At 40.8% G+C, this 22891-nt stretch overlaps 1 long non-coding RNA gene across 1 annotated transcript in view; it reads right to left on the bottom strand.

Moving 5' to 3' along the window:
* The window catches only part of LOC147352955 (uncharacterized), a 31537-nt gene extending 10591 nt beyond the window's left edge, over nt 1-20946 (bottom strand). Inside the window, exon 1 of the long non-coding RNA XR_015145268.1 lies at nt 20540-20946. This is a non-coding gene — a long non-coding RNA (uncharacterized LOC147352955). The remainder of the gene's footprint in view (nt 1-20539) is intronic.
* Between the last annotated feature and the right edge of the window lie 1945 nt (nt 20947-22891).

Raw genomic sequence — 22891 nt, forward strand, 5'->3', positions numbered from 1 at the left:
GTTCTGAAAGGTCAGTGTCACTTTCCCCAATTTACAAAGGAGGAAAGTGACAACTGAGAAGTTCAAGGTTACAGTGCTGAAACAGAGGCAATTGTGTGGCTCCAGATTTCATGTTCTTTACACTGCACATGAGCTTGCCTTGTGGCTCAGCTGGTAAAGAATCCACCTGCAGTGCAGGAGACCCAGGTTCGACCCCTGGGTTGGGAAGATCCCCTGGGGAAGAAAACGGCTACCCACTCCAGAACTCTGGCCTGGAGAATTGGACTGTACAGTCCATGGGGTTGCAAAGAGTGACTTTTACTCACACTGCACATATCCGATTCCTTAAAAATGGTAAGAGTGTAAGAGTGAAAAGGCAGAGTGTCTGGGATAAATGTTTAAACTTGAACATCTTTTTTATTTTTTTAAACCAACTCCTAACCAACTAACCAACTCGTTAGTTCCTGCCCTTTCCAAGATTGTAGATGGACCAAGGAAAGAACTTGGCACTGCTGCACCACACATGCCTGGAAGATGGTGAACCTCATGGGGAACCTCATGGAGACCTGCAGGGGCTCCTGGACAAACCCATGCCTACCGGTGAGGAAGGGAAAGAAAGCACTGGAAATACATAGCTGCATATTTTGGTATTTACAACATATGCACATTTTTCCTTAACCCCTGCAATGCTGAGTGCCATACCCAAAAAGCACTTTGAATCCCTCAAAATCATGGGGCTACTTACTAGCCCATGATTCCATGCACTTGTCCACAGTACATGTATCCTCTGCTTTTTGAAAGTTTATCCTATGCCACTTCACTTTTAGGAAAGACCTACATTAGCACCTGTTTCCGCCAACGAAAAGAAATTAGAAGAGGATTTCCACTTTTGCAAAAAAGGGTGAAAAGCCTTCAACATTGGTTTTGCAAGTGAGTTGAGCCCATATATCAGGGCTTCCCTGATAGCTCAGTTGGTAAGACTGCACCTGTAATGCAGGAGACCCCGGTTCAATTCCTGGGTCAGGAAGATCTGCTGGAGAAGGGATAGGCTACCCATTCTAGCACTTCTGGGATTCCTTGGTGGCTCAGCTGGTTAAGAATCCAGCCACAATGCAGAAGACCTGGGTTTGATCCCTGAGTTGGGAAGATCCTCTGGAGAAGGGAAAGCCTACCCAGGGAAAAGCTACCCACTCCAGGATTCTGGCCTGGACTATATAGTCCATGGGGTCACAGAGTCAGACTCCACTGAGCGACTTTCACTTTCACTTTTGAGTCCATATAGCAGAGTGCAGCCCCAGCGGTGAGAGTGGCGCCACCAAGCGTCATTCCCGGGAACTACACACAACATCTCAGCTTGGCGCCTCCACAGTTTTGAACTGCGTCAGTATCTGTGATTTATCTAGATTTATTTTGTGCGCCCGTTAGCAAGACGCGTCCTAAGGTGGTTGCTTCTTCACCTTACACCAACCAGGCTTATGAAAGATTTCCTAGAACACTCTACTTTCGCATAGCCGGGGAACCTGCACTAATAAAATCAAGCATTTCCTTGTGATTATTTTCTTGTTTTTGTGGGGGATTTTGGTATTTGGTGCAATTTTTAGACTTGGATGAAAACAGCCTTCTTGCTTGATATTTTTATTTTTTATTGTGATAAAATCTATATAAAATTTTCCATTTTAATAATTTTGAAGTATACACTTCAGTGGCATAAAGTACTTTCACTCTGTTGCACAAACTTCAGCAGTATCCATCTCCAGAACGTGTACATCTTTCCAAACTGAAGCTCTAATCAGTAAACAATAACTCCTCATCCCCCTTCCCTCAGCCCCTGGCAGCCACCACTCTACTCTCTGTGAGCTTGACTACTGTATGTAGAATCACACATTTGTCCTTTTGGATCTTAGTTCACAGAGCATGCTTTCAAGGTTCATCTCTATTACAGCATGCGTCAAAACAGAGTAACATTCCAGTCTATGTGTGTGCCACGTTTTGTTTATCCATTCATCTTGCAATGGACATCGGGCTTTTTTTAATGTTGCTGTGAATGTTGGTGTACAGATATCTGTTCTGTAATTTTAAATATGAGGAAGTCAGCACTGTAATCACCGTGAGTTTGAAAACTGACACAGGTGACCCCAAGGATACATCCCTAGTAGCTGGGCCTGAGGGACGAGCGGGGAGGGGTTACCTCTGAGGTCCTGCCACAGTCACTGCTTGCTAGAGGTAGCATCTCAGGTAAGAGACTTTGACCAGCATTGCTCAGGTTATCCTACCACTCTGGTCCTGATCCAGGCTGAGGGAGGAGAGCTGTAGTGTTTCTTACAAGATTACATCTTACGTCATGTGCATTGATCCCTGGGTCCCAGTGGGTTACCTCCTAATGCAGGGAGAGTCAGACTCAGCTTCCCTAGAGTCCTCAACTCACTGATGAAAGAAGGAAAGGGAGGGAGGGACAGAAGAATGTATATCTGTTCCACGAGCCCATGAGTGTAAGTGGGAAGTTATTTCAGGACAACATCATTAAGTCAGATCTGAGGTCATGCAGATTTGGGATCAATAGGATATTTTAAAAACAGCTAGACCTACACATGTAAGTGTTCTTTATAATTAAGGTAAGTATACACTTTTTTGTGTGTTATTGATAAATTACTCTAAGGATTTCAGGACAGTTAATCAACAATAATCAAAAATGTACAAATATGATAATTATATGCAGATATGTTTATTAGCTTTAAAGATAGGCTTTATGCATGAATGAACTACTGACTCCATATTTATTTCATATTTAAGGTTCATTATTTATCATTTCTTAGGCATCTACTGATGATTAATTTGGTATAACTGACCATCTACTTAGGAAGCTGTAAGAAATATTTATGTCTTTTCCATTTTTATTGAATATTCTAAAACTATTTGGTTCTCACTGCCATAGGAAACTGAACAAAGCATATTTTTTTCATTGAATCTAAAGGGGCATAAGCCATAAGTGAAAGTCGCTCAGTGGTGTCTGACTCCTTGCGACTGCATGGACTATACAGTCCATGGAATTCTCCAGGCCAGAATACTGGAATGATAGCCTTTCCCTTCTCTAGGGTATCTTCCAAAACCAGGCATCAAACACAGGCCTCCTGCATTGCAGGTGGATTCTTTACCAGCTGAGCCACAAGGGAAGCCTAAGAATACTGGAGTGGCTAGCCTATCCCTTCTCCAGGGGATCATCCTGACCCAGGAATTGAATCAGGGTGTCCTGCACTGCAGACAGATTCTTTACCAACTGAGCTATCAGGGAAGCCCATAAGCCATAAAGATGAGAAAATACTTTGCAGTGAAGCTTATCTTACCCTACCGACTTCTTTTGCTTTCTCAACAACAGTTTTGCTATTTCATCTGAACAATAATTTGTTTTTCATTTTTTTAAGTGTTTTTTTTTCTGCAAATCTAGCTGATACTGGGATTATCATATACTTAAAACAAGTACCTCAAATAAAGATCACAGCAGATGCCTGCTCTGCTTGTCACACTCTCCAGGGTGAAGCTCTGCTGTGATCAGTTATAAACTAAAAGTACAAAAAAGGCCCTTTCACTGGTCGGGTCCTTTTGCTATATAATGAACTGAGAGAGAGAGAGGAGACAGAGGGAGAAAAAGAGGCTAGATTAGCACTGTTCCCATCTTCCTCACTAGAGCTCGTTTGTGACTAGTCAGCAATGCCAAGGAGCTTGCTTCTTAATCCCTGAGAAAATCAGCAGGGTTTAATTGAGCAGACTCCCTGTCCAGGGTGCTAATTTTATGAGGCTCAGGATAATAAATGTGGACTCCCCTGTGGAACTCTAAACTGCTCAGAGGAGAAAAGTGAAGAGGGAGCTGGATAATGGGAGTATCTGCATCCTTTGGTGTCTTAAGGGCCAGCTCCAGTCTGTCCTGGTGTCAGGATGCAAGGTGGCCAGGGTCTGAGGTCACTTCATCCACCAGTACTGCCAGTACCACCAGGAAAAGAGGTGAAAACAGGCGCCACAGACACTCCAGGACAAAATCAATGTGTTGTAGCATCTCCTTTTTCTTCCAGGATTTCTTTGGAAACAGATCCCTGGATCAAGGAATAACTTCAACTTTCAAGCCTTATTCTTTAAGAAAGAGAAAGACAAAAATCATATATTAACACATACATACAGAATCTAGAAAGATGGTACCAACAATCCTATGCACAGGGCTGCAAACGAGACACAGATGTAAAGAACAGACTTTTGGACTCAGTGGGAGAAGGAGAGAGTGGGATGACTTAAGAGAATAGCAGTGAAACATATACATTGCTACATGTAAAACAGATACCCAATGGGAGTCTGATGTATGATGGCACCCAAAGCTGGTGCTCTGTGATGACCTGGAGGGATGGGGTGGGGAGAGAAGTCAGGGGGAGGAGCTTGGGGGGTGGGGTGGGGACATATGTATGCCTATGGTTGATTCATGTTGATGTATGGCAAAAACCATCACAATATTGTAGAGTAATTATCCTCCAATTAAAATTTAAAAAAACTTTATGAGACTTAAAAGAAATATATTCTGTGAGACTATTGCTGGCATAGACAGTGATCCTTCTGACAGATCTGGGCGAAGTCAATTGAAAACCCTCTGGAAAGGATTCACCATTTGAGATGTCATGAAGGACATCCAAAGTTCATGGAAAGAAGTCAAAATATCCAAAATATCAACATTTTTAGCCACAATGCTATTGCACACTTAACAGATTACAGAGTAAAGAGTCTGCCTGCAGTATGGAAGACCCGGGTTCGATCCCTGGGTTGGGAATATCTCCTGGAGAAGGAAATGGCAACCCACTCCAGTATCCTTACCTGGAAAATTCCATGGACGGAGGACTGAGCGACTTCACTTGATAGTGTAAATGTAACTTTCACATGCAATGGGAAACTAAAAAGTTCATGGGATTCACTTGATCATGTTATCTGCTTAACTGTGGTGGTCTGGGACCAAACCCACAATACCTCCAAGGTATGCCTGTGTAAGATTACTCTGCATTTCACCCTATTTCAATGATTGACGATAAAGGTTTTCACACTCAAGTGGTTCTGAAATCAAGATTATCTCATGATTGATTGATGTTGGCCACAGCAGCTATGGCCTGCCTACTCATTACCTGAGCATATGTGAACTTTACCTCTATTCCCTTTTTCATGTATGCACAAGACCAATATATGATTTAAAAATCTATGTCTGTATAAGTAAATAGAAAGGAGCCCTTTCAGTAAGTATAAGATTTAAAAGAAGGCATTGTGTCAAGAGCCTCTTGATAAAGGTGAAAGAAGAGAGTGAAAAGCCTGGCTTAAAATCCAACATCCAAAAACTAAGATCTTGGCATCTGGTCACAACACTTCATTGCAAATAGAGGGGGGAAAATGTGGAAACAGTGGAAACAGATTTTATTTTCTTGGGCTCCAAAATCACTGCAGATGGTGACTGTAGCCATGAAATTAAAAGACGCTTGCTCCTTGGCAGGGAAACTATGACAAACCTAGACAGCACATTAAAAAGCAGAGCCATCACTACGCCAACAAAGGTACATCTAGTTAAAGCTACGGTTTTTCCAGTAGTCATGTACGGATGTGAGAGCTGGACCATAAAGAAGGCTGAGTGCCAAAGAAGTGATGTTTTTGATTGTGGTGCTGGAGAAGACTCTTAAGATTCCCCTGGACTGCAAGGAGATCAAACCAGCCAATCCTAAAGGAAATCTATCCTGAATATTCATTGGAAGGACTGATGCTAAAGCTGAAACTCCATACTTTGGTCACTTAATGTGAAGAGTCGACTTAGTAGAAAAGATCCGGAAAAGATTGAGGGCAGGAGGAGAACGGGGCAACAGAGAATGAGATTTTTGGATGGCATCACCGAATCAATGGACATGAGTTTGAGCAAACTCCGGGAGATAGTGAAGGACAGAGAAGCCCGGTGTGCTACAGTCCATGGGGTCGCAGAGTCAGAGACACAAACAAGCAACTGAACAACAACAAACTGTGTCATGGTTTAACAGTCAGCAATTTTTTTCTTTCTGGAATACCCAGTAATAGTACATCTTTAAAATATGACAAAATTATAGTAAGAGTAAAGCTTAAATTTACTTTTTCATTATTACATTTCAAGAAGTCTAGAAGTTCTAAATCTTTTCTTCCCAAACCCAGAAGGTCCTTTTGTGCATTTCCAGGATGCACACAACCCTGTAACAGCCACTTAGGAAATGACCTGACAGGTGACTTCCCCTTGCTTGACAGTAACAATACAAATAGTTATACGTAATAAAGAAGGCAAGGAATTTGATGTTAGAGACAGTTTCTTGCTGAATGCAAGCTTTTATCAGAAATACCCTCCCTGACACCACAGCTGAATGACTCAGTGTAAGCCTCTCAGAAACATCACTTGAGACCTTGATTAGCCCATTGGCTGAGTGAAAAAAGGCTGCTTCTTTCTAAAGCTTTCAAAAACAATAAACACATTCTTCTTCAGCTCCTTGACTTACACAAAAATCTCATTATCTCAGGTTGAAATGAAGGGAATATTAATGGAAAAGAAAATCATTTCTTCCTGAGTTACTCTTCAAACAAACTGTACTTTTATTCTACTAAAATTGACAAAACCCTTCATTCCTTCATGCTTCTCAATGTGTGACCTCCCAGCGCCACCCCAGCCCTGCTGAAGGGGACTCTGCCTCTGCTCTCGACTGCGCCTCTCCTTGGGAACTCCACATGCCACACTTGGTCGGGTCTCAGAGGCACTGCTCTGCCTCTCATCTGTTCCAAGACTGAATAAGGAGCTCATTTATCTTCCTGAAAGAGATCATCGCATGTATTTATCCCTGGGACTGGCACTATGCAGTCTTCTTCCTAGGGAACTGCATTTGTTCTTGGTAAGACTAGTCCTGACAAAGCCAGTGAAGGCTCTCAGCAGCTACATGCTGACCCCCAAACTCCCATCTGCTGCTCTCTCCTCTGAGAAGAAATTCTCCAGCCCCAGTCTGAAAAAGTATGACAAGGCAGAGGGAGGACAGCTATGGTTTCAGAGACCGGTGAAATGCCTTTGCTTCCTTTTAAGTAACAAATTCAATGGTATCTCTATTCTGTTCTGTGGATCAGGACTTTTCTTGATCTGGAAGAAGAATGCATAGAGCTACAGTCTCACAGAAAAACACTGCAGCATGAACAGTGTTTTCTTCTCTTCCTGCTTTCTCCCGCCGTGTATCACTCTGCCCAGGGTTCATCAGCAATATGAGAAGGATTTATCCAGACAAGAGGTATCCTTGTGTCTTCCAAAAGTCTGGCATATTTGGACAGAACCCTCAATTCCACAACCAAGAAAGTATAGGCAAAATAATCAGATCTTTTGAGATGGGGTTTCTTCCAATATAAAAAAAAAAAAACACAATGTTTAGTAACAGCAACACCAATATTGCTAACAATAAAACAGTCAAGAAGTATGACCTCGACAGAAGACAGTTCCTCTCTAAATGCAGACCTATCAGAACTACCCACCATGTGGCTATGAATGCCCCTGTGTGTTCCTCTCTGAAATACCATTTTTGAGACCGTGGCTAACTTTCTTGATATAAAATTTCCATACCATAAAATTCACCCATTTCCAGTAGTCTGGTGAGTTTTTGTAAATTTGTATAGTTATAGAATACTTTTACCACTCTTAAGAAGTTCCCTTGTGTCCATTTTTGGTCAACGCCTGCATATATAACCAGCCTCAAGCAAAAATGGTTCTGCTTCATATCTCCATAGTTTTGCCTTTTCTGGAAATTTCAAGTAAATGGAGTTAGATAATACGCAGTCCTAAATGTCTGGCTATTTTCACTTAGGATTATGTTTTTGAAATCCATCCTTGTTTTGCATTCTGTCAGCAGTTTGTTTCCTTTGATTGCCTATATAAATATACCACATCTGGCTTATCCACTCAACAACAAAGGGCATATCTGGATAGTTTTTAGCTTTTAAGAATAATGTGTAAGTCTTTGTGTGGATAATGGCTTCTTTCTCTCGAGTAGATTACTAGGAGTGGAATAACTGGACTGGACCATAAGTCTTTGTTTAAGATTTTAAAGGCTGTCAAATGCTTCCAAGTAGCTACAAAATTTGGGAAGACATCAGCCATTGTTTACTCAAATATGTGTTCTACTCATTTCTTTCTCTCCCTTCTCTTTTCTTTTTGGAATTCCTATTATGCACACATCGGTTCTTTCTTGGCACCTCACAGGTCTCTGAGGGGTTGTTCATTTTTCTTTATTCCTTTTTTCTTTTCTTTATTCCGACTGGATAAATTCGATTGATCTAGTTTCAAGCTTTCTTATTCTTTTTTCTGCCATCTAACGTCACTGTTAAACACCTTTACTGAATTTTTCATTTTACTGTATTTGATAATTCCAGAATTTCCATTTTTTTAATATAATTTGTCTTTTTATTTAAACCATTTATTAGATGCCCTTATGTGCTTGTAAGTATCCTTCTAGGCTTTTCTTTAATTACTAAAGCATGCTTTCCATCAGTTCTTGGAACTTAACAGCTCCTTTAAAGTCGCTGTCTTCCAAGTCCAACATCTGGGATGCCTCAGAGACTGTTTCTAGTGACTCATTTTTTCCCCTACGTTATGGGTCACATGTTCCTATTGATTTGTGTGTCTCATATAATGTTGTTGTGTGCAAGGCATCATGTTTGACCAGAGACATGTAAAATGCCAGGGACCTTGCTGTGTCTCCTACGCTCATGCCACCTGATGCATGTGCACAGCTGTAAGGACTTCCAGGGATATATGGGAGCTTACTGTTGTCCACTGTGGCCCTGTCATTCCCCAACTGCCCTGATACATTTCTGGCCAGTCTGCCTCTCCACTGCTTCCTCCACTCATGGTTACAACTTCAGAAGAGCTGTTATACCGTTCTTCCTTCTTCATCTGCTACTGTTTCCAACAATTGCCAGGGACATTCATTATTTCTGGGCCACACTCCAACTTTAGTCAGCCCTCTCTGACAGCAGAGCTTCTGGTTTTCACACCTTATCCTGCCCTGGCAGAACTACTATGCCAATGGAGCTGAGAGCTGGGGAGACGGGGTAGGATGAGAGCACCCCCAAGGCTAAAATGTCACAAGCTCAGGTTGTTCTTATCCAAAGTTCACTTATTTATCCTTAATAAATGCTTGTCAAATTGTTGTATGCCTTTAATTTCCAAAGTTCCAAAATAGTTTTTTTTTTTTTTTTTAATTCTGTCCACTTTCACCACTGATTTTGGGCGTAAGAACTGTCAAGCTCCTTACTCTGTCATTTTTCAGTCTGACCTTCTCTGCTCATTTATCTTCAATCTTTTTTTCTTCTCTCTCCTTTTTGGGGTGGATAATTTCTATTGATCTTTCTTAAAGTTCACAATTTCCTCTAACATCTAAAATATGCCAGTAATCCTGTCTAATAATATTTAATTTCAGTATTATCATTTTTAAGTACAGAAATACCATTTAGTTCTTTTTTATAATTTCAAATTTTCACTTGAGATTCCTCACTGGTGCATGACTGACATTGTATTTTCCTTTAATTTTCTGAATATAATTTTCTTAAATCTCTGCACATACTCATGAATATTGCCTTAAGTCTCTGACTGCTAAATCCAATAGCTTGGGCATACAGAGTCAGTTTTTATTGCTTTTTCCCTCTATGTATGACTCATACATTCTTTATTTTTCATATTTTCTAGTTGGAAACTAGACATTTTAGATAATACACTGTAGAAACTGTGGATTCCTTTTGAGATAATACATTGTAGGATCTGTGGATTCTTTTTATTATCTATAAATAGTAACAATAATAATTCTATTACTACTACTATTATTGGATAGTAGTAATTATTATATTATTATTGTTATTATTATTATCAGGAAGATCCCCTGGAGTAGGGAATGGCAACCCACTCTAGTATTCTTGCCTGGAGAATTCCATGGACAGAGAAACCTGGTGGGCTATAGTCCATGGGGGTCACAAAGAGTCGGGCATGACTGAATACTACCATTATTATTTACTTGCCTGAACTTAAACTTCAAAAAAAAAATCTCTCTTGAGTAGTATGTTCTTTTTATTCTTATTTTTCTTTTTTATCCCAGTTTCTTGGGGGTTTCTCCTGTATATGGACAATTTAGTGGTCAGCTAAGGATAGGAGTAAGATTTGTGCTCAAGCATCTCAAGTTGCTAATACTTCCACCCTCTACCAATCAATTTGTGTCTGAGATGACTGTGGGAAAAATATCCAAAGTCACAGAGAGTTCTTCAATATCCCTGGTGTTCTCTTTTCCCTGGACTTTCTCAGGTCACTCCTGCATGTCCCAGTGTTCCTCTCCCCAGACAGCCAGACGTGTGCAGGGGGTATTTTGTATATTTTTAAATAAAATATGATTCATAAACATAAATAATAACATTGGAAGTTGGTGGATCTTGAATTCACTATGAACTTGTGGGAGTTCTGTGTTCTGGTTGCAGAGCTATACTAAAAGTTGCTGGTGTGTCTTAAGAAGGGCCTTTGAGACTTCCCTGAGGGTCTAATGGTTAAGACTTCACCTTCCAATATAGGGGGTAAAGGTTCCATCCCTAGCAGGCCAGCTAAGATCCCACATGCCTCATGGCCAAAAAACCAGACATAAACAACAGAAGCAATATTGTAACAAATTCAATAAATAGTTTAAGAAAAGAGGCCTCCTTTAAAAAAAAAGTGGGCCTTTTATTTCAGAGTAACCATTATAAGAACAAATAAGTGAAGCACTTCTCAAATTTATCCTAAATTCCTGATGAACTCAAGGTTACATGCTGCTTATAGCAAACTAGTGTCTTCAAAACACTGGACTTCCATACCTCTACCCCAGAATGATAAAAGCATTTTTAAAGGAGGAGGCAGACAAAAGCAGTACTTAGGAAATTAAATTACAGGAAAGAATGAAACTAGAACACTTTCTAACACCATACACAAAAATAAACTCAAAATGGATTAAAGATCTAAACCTAAGACCAGAAACTATAAAACTCCTAGAGGAGAACATAGGCAAAACACTCTCTGACATACATCACAGCAGGATCCTCTATGACCCACCTCCCAGAATATCAGAAATAAAAGCAAAAATAAACAAATGGGACCTAATTAACCTTAAAAGCTTCTGCACATCAAAGGAAACTATTAACAAGGTGAAAAGACAGCCTTCAGAATGGGAGAAAATAATAGCAAATGAAGCAACTGACAAACAACTAATCTCAAAAATATACAAGCAACTCCTACAGCTCAACTCCAGAAAAATAAATGACCCAATCAAAAAATGGGCCAAAGAACTAAACAGACATTTCTCCAAAGAAGACATACAGAGGGCTAACAAACACACGAAAAGATGCTCAACATCACTCATTATCAGAGAAATGCAAATCAAAACCACTATGAGGTACCATTTCACGCCAGTCAGAATGGCTGCAATCCAAAAGTCTACAAATAATAAATGCTGGAGAGGGTGTGGAGAAAAGGGAACCCTCTTACACTGTTGGTGGGAATGCAAACTAGTACAGCCACTATGGAGAACAGTGTGGAGATTCCTTAAAAAACTGGAAATAGAACTGCTTTATGATCCAGCAATCCCACTGCTGGGCATACACACTGAGAAAACCAGAAAGGAAAGAGACACGTGTACCCCAATGTTCATCGCAGCACTGTTTTTAATACCCAGGACATGGAAGCAACCTAGATGTCCATCAGCAGATGAATGGATAAGAAAGCTGTGGTACATATACACAATGGAGTATTACTCAGCCGTTAAAAAGAATACATTTGAATCAGTTCTAATGAGGTGGATGAAACTGGAGCCTATTATACAGAGTGAAGTAAGCCAGAAGGAAAAACACCAATACAGTATACTAACGCATATATATGGAATTTAGAAAGATGGTAACAATAACCCTGTGTACGAGACAGCAAAAGAGACACTGATGTATAGAACAGTACTATGGACTCTATGGGAGAGGGAGAGGGTGGGAAGATTTGGGAGAATGGCATTGAAACATGTAAAATATCATGTATGAAACGAGATGCCAGTCCAGGTTCGATGCACGATACTGGATGCTTGGGGCTAGTGAACTGGGACGACCCAGAGGGATGATATGGGGAGGGAGGAGGGTTCAGGATGGGGAACACATGTATACCTGTGGCGGATTCATTTTGATATTTGGCAAAACTAATACAATTATGTAAAGTTTTAAAATAAAATAAAATTTTAACAAAAAGGAAATCATTATGTTTATGAGGGTGCAATCTTTATGTAAAGGTGAACAAGAGCTATTTTTATTTTGAAAATATGGTACATACACAATGTTTCACATTTTACGTAAGGGGTTTTACGTAGAAGCCAAAATTCCAGGTTTCTAGATTCCACAAACACAACAGCACAAAGAGAACGAATCTTTATTACAAATTTAAATCTCCTCAAGATACTGAGAAAATTAAGTAGTCCTCTTTTATTTTTTAACGGAACTTGGAGATATTTTGATGAGTTATTTTTCTCTAGCACAGTGTGCCTTAACAGCTGGGTGTGTATACTCATTAATTTAGAAGTGGGACTACTGGAAGCCCGATGAGACAAGAATGCCCACAGTTGAGGTTCTCTGCTTAACACTCACATGCCCCAGATCTGATCTGGTCCATCTAATTAAGAAAATAAAAAATTATCTTCTTTGCCCACAGAATATCATCACTGTCAGCAGAGGATTATCTTTCCTTCAAAGCAGTTATTAGTGCTCCCAGTTCTGGATTGGATAGAGAAAAGGATTATTCACTCCTCAGCTGTGCTTTCTTTATGTGTGCTGGAGAACTGCAGAGCAGAGCAGGCCTCTGCTGCCACAGTTCATTAAGTGCTCTCTCTCTGAGAGCTCCAGGATGGAGAGAACAAAAGAGGGAAAGCACCAAACAGAAATATTAAATATTTTGCACTGGCCTGCATTTCATTCCCTCATAGATTTTACCTCAGAACCAGGACAAACACTGGAAAAAAAGGGGAAAAAAACCTTCCAGCCATATTACTGTCTCACTCTTTGCTTTAGTTGGTATGGAAATACAAAGTCATCCTTTTCTTGGCTGGACGCCTTCAAAGGCAGCACTTGGAATTTAGCTTCCATTTCAATTATCTGCTCAAACCTCTTATTGGGAGAAGAGAGTAAGAGGTGGTGTTTCTTTCAATAATAACTACCTAGTATCCCACCAGTCTCCCAGGCCAGCCATCTAATGGCTTCAGTGGACATTCAAAGATTTTTTTTTCCTACACTGACAGCTACATTTCTTGCAACCTGCTAATTGAAAACCACAGGGTAGCTCGACCAGATTGCTCTTTGAACTGTCTGTACCACCTCAAGTTTTATCAGTCTTAAGGGTGGAAGTTCTCACTTGGTGGTGGGTTTAACTAACCCTCACTTTATGAAAAGAAGTCCAGAACCAAGAATACCTACTGATAATCATATTTCAGTTCAGTCAATTTCTGGTCTTTCACTTAAGCCTGATTTTCCCTTGAACCCAGAGAAGGCTAAGGTTGACTATCTTATCTTATTGCTTCATAAAAACCTATGCTGGGATTCTAAGTGAAGGAGGGTGAGAAAGGGCGAAATGGGCCATCAGTGGCCTGAAGCTGCCCAAGTCTTGAGACCTTTCCAACAACAGTTTTCTTGAAGGAACTGGGTTCAGACAGGCATGAACTGAAATCGCAGCTTAGTCAATTACCAGATGTATTTCTTGGTTAATTTCTTTAAACCTTGAAGAACCTTAATTTCTTTAAACCTTGGTTTCTAATTCTATAAAATTAGGACATGGATGGTGTCATTTTTCTTTGTCATCCCAGCACTCATCATCAAATCTGAAAATGTTTGTCTGTAATATTTTTAAAAAGAAGGCTGAGGCAGGGAGAAATCAGGCACTCTGCTCCTGCTTAATAAACTAGAATGTGTGTTGATAAGCTTTCCTCTAGTCTCTTCCAGACATTTCCAACCACACAGATTCTCTGCAAACTGTGCTAAAGATCCTTAACTAAACTAGGTAGGGGGTATTTGGAGAAGTCAGCTGGGAGGAGTGACATCAACAAGTTAGAATAGGAAGCCCCAGACCCTCCATCCCCTACAGAGACACGGATTTCACAACAGAAAGCCAACAAAACACCTCTGTGAGACATCTGGAAACAGGAAATCAATTAAAAGGTTCCTGTGCCCCAAGAGAGCATGAAGACAACCACGTGAAAATCCAGGTGGGAATTCCTGACACATACCACTATCTCTCCTCAGGGTCCCTGAATGAGTAAATACAGAGACAAACATAGAAGCCTGCTGTATTGCAAAGGTTAGTAAACCCCCTAAAATGTGTAAAGAAATTTTTAAGCATAAAAAGTAATTATAAGTCTATTAAGATATGCAATATGAAAAGAAGTAATCTGTGTCGTCTATGACATAATACACAAAATTAACTCAAAATCTAAAATTAAAGATCTAAAACATAAGACCTAAAACTACTAAACTTCTCAAAGAAAAACATAGGCAAAAGGCTTCCGGACAGTGGATCTGGTATGACTTCTTGGATATGATACCAAAAGCACAAGCAACGAGATAAAAAATAGACAAATAGGACTATACCAAAATTAAATTTTTCTTCATGTCAAAAGAAACAATGAATGGAGTGAAAAAAAAATGAACAGAGTGAAAAGGAAACCTATGGAATAGGAGAAAACAACTACAAATCATCTACCTGAAAAAGGATTAACATCTTCGATATTTAAGAAGCTCATACAACTCAACAATGACAAAAAACTAAAAACCTGATTCAAAAAATTAGTAAAGAACTTGAATAGATATTTCTTGAAAGAACATATATAAATGACCAATTAGCACATGAAAAGATGTTCAACATCCCTAATTATTAGGGAAATAAAATTCTAAACCACAATGAGATAGCACCTCACATCCATCTGGAGTGCCAGTATCAAAAGAAAATAAATGTTGTTGAGGATGTGAAGTTAGAATCCTTGTGCACTGTTGTTGCAGATGCAAATGGGGTAGACATTATGGAAATAGGGAGGTGCCTCAGAAAATTAAAAAGTAGATGATCCAGCAATCTCACTTCTGGGTATATACACCACGAGACACAGCAGAAGACAGGCTTCCCAGGTGGCACTAGTGGTAAAGAATCCACCTGCCAAGGCAAGAGATGTTAAATGTGGGTTCAATCCCTGGGTTGGGAAGATCCCCTGGAGGAGGGCATGGAAACCCACTAGAGTATTCATTCCTGGAAAAATCCATGGGCAGAGGAGCCTAGCAGGCCATAGTCCATAGGGTCACAGAGAGTCAGACATGACTAAAGTGACTTAGCATACACACACTCCTAAAGAGACATTTGCACATCCATGTTCATTCCAGCATTATTAACAACAGCCAGGAAGTGGAAGCAACCCAGATTCCCACCAACAAATGAGTGGATAAAAACATGTAGCATATACATATGACTGAATTTTATGCAGCCTTGAAAAGGAAGGAAATCCTATCAGGCTACAACATGCATAAAAGTTGAGAACATTTACGCTAATTGAAAAAAGTCAAATAATCATGTATCTATTTTAGATACTCACATGAAGTACATAACTAGTCAAAATTATAAAAATAGAAAATAGAAAAGTGTAGCTACCAAGGGCTGAGGGGACGGTAAGAGGGAAGCAGTGTTTAATGGATATAGAGTTTCCATGTTGCAAAATGATAAAGATTCTGGAGATCTGTCACATAATTATGTGAATATACACTGGCACCCCACTCCAGTACTCTTGCCTGGAAAATCCCATGGACAGAGGAGCCTGGTGGGTTGCAGTCCATGGGCTCGCTAAGAGTTGGACACGATTGAGCCACTTCACTTTCACTTTTCACTTTCATGCATTGGAGAAGGAAATGGCAACACACTCCAGTGTTCTTGCCTGGAGAATCCCAGGGACAAGGGAGCCTGGTGGGCTGCCATCTATGGGGTCACACAGAGTTGGACACGACTGAAGTGACTTAGCAGCAGCATACTCAAAATTACTGAACTGTACACTTCAAAATGCCAAAGAAGTTAGCTTGGTCATGTTTTCATTTGAACTGGTTTGTTAGGTTGCTTTCCCTTGAGTAATAGTTTTTAGGGAAATTTTTTTTGGTTCAATTAAAAAAATAAGTATTTAGATTTAATTTTCAGTTCAGCAAAATAAGCCATTTCAATTCAGACTCTATTCCTAACTAGGACCACTCTGCCTTGGACAGAAGATAGCTGGTCCAACTTAAGTCAGCCTGTAGCTATCCTGTGGGTTCATTCTGCACTTCAAGTACAATGGGGCTTAAAAACACTATTGATCACACCCCTGATTTCCTAAAAATGTCAGGGACATTTTACACTTTTCCTCTGAGGTATTAAATATCAGGCCTGCCATTAGCCAGATTGTGATAACAGACACAATAAAGCCAACTGCAAAGTTAACATTAAGGAATATTTCCACAAAGGTCACACTGTGGCTGCAGAATACCATAATGACCCTCTTCTTTGAGGGCTACTGGTGGCTCACAAAAGATGTCCCCAGCCCAGCTCTGCAACGTCCACCTCTCCGTGATCACAAACAATTCAGAAATGGTTCCTGCTGCCTCTAACCCTTCCTAAGAATCACTGAACTCAAGTACAAGCCTCATTTTAAAAAGATCCTCCCTGCTCTTTCTCATCAGGAGAAATGGGTTGGCTGAAAAGTTCATTTGGGTTTTCCTGAACGAACTTTTTGGTCAACCATATTTTACAGTTCACAGGGGTCCCAACCTTTTTTGGCATCTGGGACTAGTTTCACAGAAGTTAATTTTTCCACAGACTGAGGGGGTAGAGGGATGGTGTGGGATGATGCAAGCACATTACACTTGCTGTGTACTTTATTATTATGACATCGGCTCCACCTCAGATCATCAGACATTAGAACCCAGAGACTGGTGACCTCTGCACTAGCATAAACCCCCTCCCACTGCAGCGAGTTAATAAATCTGTGCTTTGTTGGGACAGAAAGTTTGCCTTGGTCGTCTTTGGCTGTTGGGATTTTTCCTCTCCCCTTCAGGAAAAAAAATGTTTCCAACATATCCAAAACCAGGCTTGGATAGAGGGGGTTTCCTCTTCCCTCCAAATACAAATAAATCTGAGATCTATAAAGAGCCATCCCCAGCTCCTGACCTGCCTCACCATCACCCAGCCTACCAAAATCAGCAGAATGGTTGGAAACTGGGCAAGATGCTCCCTGCCTAAGAGTAGGCAGTGTAATCTCTGTGCTCAGACTCCAGCCAGGATTTTCCAAACTTCCCCTGGAAAAAGTTCTGTGGCCTTCAGGTCCTTTAAAGCTATCACCTCCTCCTCTGAGCCCATGTATCACTGACTGGAGGTACCTCAAGGTGTAACATCTGATACTTATCCTCCATTGCAGATCAACAAAGGTCTATCATTCAAGATCTTGCTAAAATGTCACCTCTTCACAGACACCTTATTTGATCCCTCTAAACTAAGTCGCCTCTTTATAATCTCTTACACAACACCCTCCTCTCCTCTTTTCTTCTTCTTAGCACTTATCATGGAAAGTACAGGTAGCACCTCACATTTTCCTTCACTACTTTATCAAATTCTTTTAATTTTCACAGCTTATAGAGCTTTATAGGGTTTTTAACTCTACAAATCATGTCACCAACATGTTTCTTTTCTCCAATATTTATTGTAAATATTTCTTGTTCATATTGCTGCTGTTCATTTTGAGCTGCTGCTCAAAAAAAAAAAAAAAAAGATCAAAATAGAGTACTAATACACTCTGAGTCCAGGTGGCTTTTTCCAGGAGGGAGGGAAGAGGTTAAAATATAGTTATAAAATCAAAGCATTTTATTTATCTGCAAGGAACTTTAATGGACATAAAAACAGTTTCTCCTTATCTTGCAGAGAAAAAAGGAAAGGCTAGAGTGTGGAGGCAGCCTGAAAAATTTTCAATTTACTAGTGACTGAATGGCAAATAGATGGGGAAACAGTGGCTGACTTTATTTTTGGGGGGCTCCAAAATCACTGCAGATGGTGATTGCAGCCATGAAATTAAAAGACGCTTACTCCTTGGAAGGAAAGTTATGACCAACCTAGATAGCATATTGAACAGCAGAGACATTACTTTGCCAACAAAGGTCTGTCTAGTCAAGGCTATGGTTTTTCCAGTGGTCATGTATGGATGTGAGAGTTGGACTATAAAGAAAGCTGAGCACCGAAGAATTGATGCTTTTGAACTGTGGTGTTGGAGAAGACTCTTGAGAGTCCCTTGGACTACAAGGAGATCCATCCAGTCCATCCTAAAGGAGATCAGTCCTGGGTGTTCATTGGAAGGACTGATGTTGAAGCTGAAACTCCAATACTTTGGCCACCTCATTCGAAGAGCTGACTCATTTGAAAAGACCCTGATGCTGGGAAAGATTGAGGGCAGGAGGAGAAGGGGACGACAAAGGATGAGGTGGTTGGATGGCATCACCGACTCAATGGACATGGGTTTGGGTGGACTCCAGGAGTTGGTGATAGATAGGGAGGCCTGGCGTGCTGTGGTTCATGGGGTTGCAAAGAGTCAGACACGACTGAGCAACTGAACTGAACTGAACATCTAGTGATACTTGAGGAAAAAAGGGATGCATGTGACACCATGTTTTCAGTACAAGTTTAGTATTTTGCCTTCTTAAAATTAGTACTTTTAAAAATAAAAAATATACAATGTATACCACATTTGCATGTATAAGTTGAAGAACCATGAATAGTCCATTTACCTTAAAAAATGGGCAATGCTATTGAAACTCTGTGGTGTTCCCTGATCACAGCCTTCTCTTATCTTGTGGGAAACGGGCCAAGGAACACTTAAGAATTTTGTTTTCATCATTCCTGTTTTTATTTGTGATTTTACCACTCATGTACTCTGAAACTGACATTAATGACTTCACACTGCATGTACTCATTAACAACTTGCTTTCTTTTCCGTTTTTGAGAGTCAGCATTTTCATGCTAATTCATTTTAGTACATTAATTCTCACTGCTGTAAAATATTCAAGCGTGTGATAATGGCATACTTTATCCATTCTCTTGCTCTGTGGATAAATTAAACTTAAATATTTGGGCTGGAGAGCTGAGATGACCTGTGTCAAACATAACCTTAACCATTTGCTCCAGGAGAGCCTAGTACATAAAGATAAGTCAGCAACCCAAGAAATTTTACTTCACTATTACCTTCAGGAAATTCTTGCGATTCAGTTGATCCAGGAAGATAGTTTGCACATTCGGAAAAATCACGTTTTTTATAAGTGAAGGAAAGTTACATGGCTCAAAATAGCCTGGAGCTAAAACTCCCCTCCAGGTCCTCCCCACCATTCTATGCAAAACAAAGTACTCTCTCACCGGAAGGAAAAAAATGGACATTAAGGTAGATTACGCCCAGCTCCCAGCTGGTCCAGCCTCTGGCCGATCTCCAAAATTCCTTGCGCCAGCCATTTAAGACATAACTACTCTGAACAACCTTAGAGAAGAACAGGTCCCCTTAACTTTCCACATACATGCCTATATGCTGCCGCTGCTGCTAAGTCGCTTCAGTCGTGTCCGACTCTGTGCGACCCCATAGACGGCAGCCCACCAGGCTCCGCCGTCCCTGGGATTCTCCAGGCAAGAACACTGGAGTGGGTTGCCATTTCCTTCTCCAATGCATGAAAGTGAAAAGTGAAAGTGAAATCACTGTCGTGTCCGACTCTTCGGGACCCCATGGACTGCAGCCCACCAGGCTCCTCCACCCATGGGATTTTCCAGGCAAGAGTACTGGAGTGGGGTGCCATTGCCTTCTCCGTAGGTTAGTGCAGCAGCTCGCTAATCTGACTGCTGCCCCTTCTCGCCTCATTAAAGGTGATCTGTTCCTGTAAAGTGCCGGTCTCTTTTTCTGAACCTCGCCTTCTCTAACTCCCTTACCTTACAATAAGGACAAGAATTTGTTCATCTGGATACACATTGAGCTTACCAGAACAATATTTAAAAAAAAAAAAAACAAAAACTCTATTAACCCCAAAGAAGGCAGAAAAGAGGGAGAAGAATTGAAGAACAGATGGACAGATAGAAAACAAGTAGCAAGATGGTAACAGATGTAAATTCCACCGTGTCAATAATAACATTAAATACAAATTGTGTAAACATTACAAAACATTATAAGTAAAAAAAAAAAAAAAAGCCTCAAACAGTTGACAGTTTGAGACTGTCAAACTGAATTTTAAAATAAAAGAACTGTCATCCACAAAATACCAACTCATAGACACACAGGAAAAGAATGGAATAAGATTACAGCATGAAAACGCCATTCCAAAGCTGGCTCACCTGACCTAATTCCCTGGTTCCTTTCCCGTGTTGGAAAAGCCCGAAAGGAATCAGGAGGCGACTGGGAGAGCGAACAGACAACAGAGCAAACTGCACGGCGGGAGCGGCCACACTTACCACAGGAAGTTTGACACAGCGGCCTCAGGCCAGCGGACCGAAAGTTCCACGGAGCCAGGGCGCCGTCGAGGGCCGGACGCTGCGCCCTGTCCCTGCCGCCCACACCCCGTCGTCCCCGCGGAGGGCTTCCTGCGCGAGCCGGAGGGACACGCTACACCTGAAAAAGGCGGCCTTCGAGAGGCTGCAGGGCGCCGTGAGGCTGAGGCCTGGGCAGCCGTACAGCTGGGCTGCTTCAAGCTCACGGCGTGCCCTCAGCGGCGCGGCAACGCTCAGGACCGAGCCGGCACAAGGGCGCTGGACGGCGGGAGGGCTGCGAGCCTCACGTGTGCGACCTCGTGTGCCGCGTGACCTGGGCCAGAGCCGCGCCGGGCGCCCGCGCTGGGGGCGTGGCCACTTCACCCGCGTGACCGGCTGATTTGGAAGCACGTGGCAGACCCCATGACCACGACAGCCCTGTGGACCGCGAGGTCTTGGGGTCTCTGCAGGTGGCTGGGGCTCGGCAGTGAAGCTGCTGGCTGGGGTCGGGGGAGATCAAATAAACCGACTTGGATGCAGGGGAAAGACAGAGCTCCTGGGACCAGATTGCCTGAGTATGAAGCCTGGCTCCTGGCTAACTAGGTGGAGTAAATTACCTTACCATAGCCGCTTTGGGCTTCACTTTCTCTCATCTTTAAAATGGGGATATTAAGTCTCCTTCTCAAAGGACCGAAGTGAGAATTACGTTAATGCAAAATGCTTAATACTGATACCAGTTTTTAATGGTAAATGGCAACCTTTAAAATAGTGTTGTCTATCTTTAGCAAATAGCATTTGTTTAAATACCTTTCTCTAATCCTACTCTTTGTAGTTATTCACAATAGCTATGTATTTTATTGAATAGCTTCTCAACATCTATTGATATCCTTTAGTTTGTTGGTATAATCAAATATGTTGATAAAACTTCTTGTTTCTGAAGTCCTTGCAGTACTGAAATTGATCCCATTTGTTTATATCATAATTTTATAAATGGATAGCTGGGTTCAGACTTCCAACAGTTTACTCGAAATATGTGCTTCTATATTTGTAATTGGAATTCATCTTATTTTCTCTGGTGTGCTATCTTTACAATGCTTTATACAATGAATTAGGAGTCTTTCATTTTTTTCCTCTGGATTGGAATTATTTAAATAGCATAGGAATTACATGATCTATGAATTTAGATTAAACTCAGTGGTAAAGCCATCTGAGCCTCCATTGAATTCAGCTATGCTTATTAGTCTGTTCGAATTTTCTTTATCATTTTGGGTCAAATGGGATATTGTATGTTTTGACAGTAAGTTGTCCATTTCTCTAAGTTTCCAGATTTATTATCATGAGTTTGTACAAGATGCTTTAATATAAATTTTTAAGCTTTTCTCTAATGTATCTTATTAATAACATTGTACATTTATTCTTCTCTTTCTGTCTCTTTTTAAATTAGGCTTACCAGGAATTTATTATTATTCTTTTTAAAGAACAAAAATGTGTATTTTGTATCATGTAACATAGAACATGTCATGTATCACCAAAAAATTAAGGAACAGTGTCTTAAACAAGACAACAGTTCATTTCTCTCTCAGGTAAGAGAGGTGCAGAGGTGTGCAGCCTGGAGCTGTCTGAGCACCGTGACATCATCAGGGACCCAGACATAGTCTTCAAGCTGTGATTGCACTGCCTAGCTTCCAACCTTGTGATCTTTTCACTCACAACTGTGGTGCTTCAATGATCGGATTCGTGTTTCTGGCCAGCAGCAGGCAGAAGGGAAAGATAAAAGAATTGCTTCACCAATAATTCAACCCCCTTTATTAGCCATCCCAGAAGTTCTGACCATGCTTCTGTTTATTTATCATCTACCAGAAGTTAATCATAGAGCCACAGTCTGAGGCAAGGAAGTTCTAGGAATGCAGCCTAAGTAGATTTCCACCTGAAAAAAAAAAAAAAGTGAAATCAAAGTTCTGTTCTTGGATAAGAGGACAGGAATGGATACAGGCTGGGGCTGGAGGCACCTGCTACAATTTCATGCATCCTGTCCAACATTTCTGCTTTCATTTCTACTTTGAATTTTCACAGATTCCATTTCAGTTAATGTTTCTTCCTAATTTCTGTTGGTTTATGTTGATACTCATTTTTTTAAGCTCTGAGGTCAGTTTTTTTTTTTAACTTTCAAATAAATTACAATAAAACAATTGAGAATATAAGTTTGAAATCCTGTATTTTGTTGTTGCTTCATTTGCTACATCTTAACCTTCTGCCAGTGGGGTAAATGTTTATGGAGCTGTCCCAAGACAGCTAGAACTAAGACCATTAGAGTTTATGAGCTTTGAATGTATATTC

This window comes from Bos grunniens, chromosome 18 (genome assembly GCF_055505025.1).
Source record: "Bos grunniens cultivar Pamir isolate PY7600 chromosome 18, Bosgru_T2T1.0, whole genome shotgun sequence".
NCBI classification, from domain to species: Eukaryota; Metazoa; Chordata; class Mammalia; order Artiodactyla; family Bovidae; genus Bos; species Bos grunniens.